Here is a 3929-nt window from a genome sequence, read left to right as displayed (position 1 = left end):
CTCTCGTCTCTCTGATTCCTAGAGGAATGCACCGCCCAGCTGCAGGTTACACACAGCAGGAGGAGGCACCAGAGCACCGGCCACGCCCACTAACCAAGCCGGCCACGCCCACTAACCAAGCCGGCCACGCCCAAGGTCCTTCTAGCCACTAGGATTTAGCCTCAACAACACTGCAGCCAGTGCTACCCCCTCACAATGGCGGACACTGAGAGCACGGAGTGCCCAGGACTCTGTGTGTGACCGCTGCTGACAGTGCTGCCCCCTAACAATGGCGGACAGTGAGAGCACGGAGTGCCCAGGACTCTGTGTGTGACCGCTGCTGACAGTGCTACCCCCTCACAATGGCGGACACTGAGAGCACGGAGTGCCCAGGACTCTGTGTGTGACCGCTGCTGACAGTGCTGCCTCCTGACAATGGCGGACAGTGAGAGCACGGAGTGCCCAGGACTCTGTGTGTGACCGCTGCTGACAGTGCTGCCCCCTGACAATGGCGGACAGTGAGAGCACGGAGTGCCCAGGACGCTGTGTGTGACCGCTGCTGACAGTGCTGCCTCCTGACAATGGCGGACAGTGAGAGCACGGAGTGCCCAGGACGCTGTGTGTGACCGCTGCTGACAGTGCTGCCTCCTGACAATGGCGGACAGTGAGAGCACGGAGTGCCCAGGACTCTGTGTGTGACCGCTGCTGACAGTGCTGCCTCCTGACAATGGCGGACAGTGAGAGCACGGAGTGCCCAGGACTCTGTGTGTGACCGCTGCTGACAGTGCTGCCCCCTAACAATGGCGGACAGTGAGAGCATGGAGTGCCCAGGACTCTGTGTGTGACCGCTGCAGCCAATGCTGCTCCCTAACAATGGCGGACAGTGAGAGCACGGAGTGCCCAGGACTCTGTGTGTGACCGCTGCTGACAGTGCTGCCCCCTAACAATGGCGGACAGTGAGAGCATGGAGTGCCCAGGACTCTGTGTGTGACCGCTGCTGACAGTGCTGCCCCCTAACAATGGCGGACAGTGAGAGCATGGAGTGCCCAGGACTCTGTGTGTGACCGCTGCTGACAGTGCTGCCCCCTAACAATGGCGGACAGTGAGAGCACGGAGTGCCCAGGACTCTGTGTGTGACCGCTGCTGACAGTGCTGCCTCCTGACAATGGCGGACAGTGAGAGCACGGAGTCCCCAGGACTCTGTGTGTGACCGCTGCAGCCAATGCTGCTCCCTAACAATGGCGGACAGTGAGAGCACGGAGTGCCCAGGACTCTGTGTGTGACCGCTGCTGACAGTGCTGCTCCCTAACAATGGCGGACAGTGAGAGCATGGAGTGCCCAGGACTCTGTGTGTGACCGCTGCAGCCAATGCTGCTCCCTAACAATGGCGGACAGTGAGAGCATGGAGTGCCCAGGACTCTGTGTGTGACCGCTGCAGCCAATGCTGCTCCCTAACAATGGTGGACAGTGAGAGCACTGAGTGCCCAGGAGTTCGTGTGTGACCGCTGCGGGCAGTGCTGCCCCCTGGTAATGGCGGACAGTGAGTGCACCTGTTCACAGTATTGGGAAGACCAAGCAGCTCTATTTGTTCCGCCCCAAGTCCAGCTACCTGCAGGGGACATAAGACCCCATTAACACATCCGTTTTTTGCCATCAGTCACAATCCATCAAATTGTGGAAAAAACGGATCCAGCGCTGGATCCTTTTTTTCTCATTGACTTGTATTAGCGACGGATGGCCTCACGTTTCATCCTTCATAAGACGGATCCGTCGACAAATGTGACGGAGACAACATCCATAGTAACTTTTTTTTGTACGTCAAAAAAATGGACACTGACAGATACGACGCCCTCCGTCGTTTTGTTGTTATGGAAGTCTATGGGCGCAGCAGCATCTGTCGTCATCCGTCAAATGACATCCGTCAGCATATAACGTTTTCTCTCTCTCTCAAAACGGCGTGATATAGGATTTCCATAGCAAAACCTTTGGCCTGAAGAAAAAAAAAATAAGACTGATCCGTTTTTTACAGGGATCCGTCTCATCAGTTATTACAGAATCTGTAACGGATCTGTTGGATCTGTCACAAAACGGATTGTAACTGATGTGTGAAAGGGGCCTAATTGTGTACTGATTCACAACTCTATAAGGCGTTAGTGAGTGGAAAAACCACCCTCATTCTACAGCTGGTTTGCGGTGCACTTGTTGCCAACATGTTGTTGTTGTTTTTTGTTTATTTGGGGTTTTTTAGGCCACACGCCCACACTGAGTATTTGTCAACGAAAACCTGGAGTGGGTGATAAATGCAGAAGTGGCGCCCATGTATCTCTTATACTTTTCCTCTGTTCCACTCCTGGTTTTGGCTACAAATACTGAGGTAAAAACTCACCAAATTCTCGATGTGTGCACGTGGCCTTACAAGTAAAAGAGTAAAAATCAGTTTCACCTGCAAAGGAAAGAAAAAAAACTCCACTAGTCACAAATCAGGTAAAATGTGTGGTGGGGGAACTCCCTAGTTGGGTGAACTAATGAAAGAAGTAAAAACGCAATCCCTCCATTAATTGTTTGGCTTTTGTTACAGTGGTCTGCCTGGTGTAAATGATGTGGCCACATTATTCTCCACGTCCGTGCCACTACGTGTCTTTTAATGACTATAAAAGATTCAGAACATGGGTAAAAAGAAAAATGTAGCTTGTTTCTATATTTTTCGAGACCTAGTGATACCAAATATGCATGTATATATGTACTGTATGTATGTGTGTGTGTGTGTATGTATATATATATATATATATATATATATATATATATATATATATATATATATATATATACATATATATTGGCTGTAGTACCCGGGCATTGTCCGGGATAGTAACTGTCTCTGTGTGTCGTTGTCTGTCTGTCTCTCTTTCTGTCTCTTTCCTTGTCTGTGTCTGTCTCTCTTTCCCCGTCTGTCTCTCTTTCCCCGTCTGTCTCTCTTTCCCCGTCTGTCTCTCTTTCCCCGTCTGTCTCTCTTTCCCCGTCTGTCTCTCTTTCCCCGTCTGTCTCTCTTTCCCCGTCTGTCTCTCTTTCCCCGTCTGTCTCTCTTTCCCCGTCTGTGTCTTGCACCCCGTTTGTCTTTGTCGGTCTCTGTCTCTTTCCCCGTCTGTATCTTATTAGGATTAATTAGGCAAGTTGTAATTTAGAGGATTTTTTTATTATTGAAAAACAACTATGTTCTCAATTAAACCAAAAGACTCATAAATATGAAAGCTTAATATTTTTGGAAGTTGGAGTGGGTTTTTTTTTAGATTTGGCTATCTTAGGAGGATATCTGTTTGTGTAGGTAACTATTACTGTGCAGAATTATTAGCCAACTTAATAAAAACCAAATATATTCCCATCTCACTTGTTTATTTTCACCAGGTAAACCAATATAACCGCAGAAAAAGTAGAAATAAACATTTCTGACATGCAAAAACAAAGTCCTAAAAAATGAGTGACCAATATAGCCACCTTTCTTTATGATGACACTCAGCAGCCTACCATCCATAGATTCTGTCAGTTGCTTGATCTGTTTACAATCAACATTGCATGCAGCAGCCACCACACAGCCTCCCAGACACTGTTCCGAGAGGTGTACTGTTTTCCCTCCCTGTAGATCTTATATTTTATGAGGCACCACAGGTTCTCTATGGGGTTCAGATCAGGTGAACAAGGGGGCCATGTCATTATTTTTTCATCTTTTACACCTTTACTGGCCAGCCGCGCTGTGGAGTAGTTGGATGCATGTGATGGAGCATTGTCCTGCATGAAAATCATATTTTTCTTGAACAATACCGACTTCTTCCTGTACCACGGCTTGAAGAAGTTGTCTTCAAGAAACTGGCAGTAGGTCTGCGAGTTGAACTTCACTCCATCCTCAACTCGAAAAGGTCCCACAAGTTCATCTTTGATGATACCAGCCCATACCA

Source organism: Anomaloglossus baeobatrachus, chromosome 6, assembly GCF_048569485.1.
Source record: "Anomaloglossus baeobatrachus isolate aAnoBae1 chromosome 6, aAnoBae1.hap1, whole genome shotgun sequence".
NCBI lineage: Eukaryota > Metazoa > Chordata > Amphibia > Anura > Aromobatidae > Anomaloglossus > Anomaloglossus baeobatrachus.
This window is presented reverse-complemented; position numbering follows the sequence as displayed.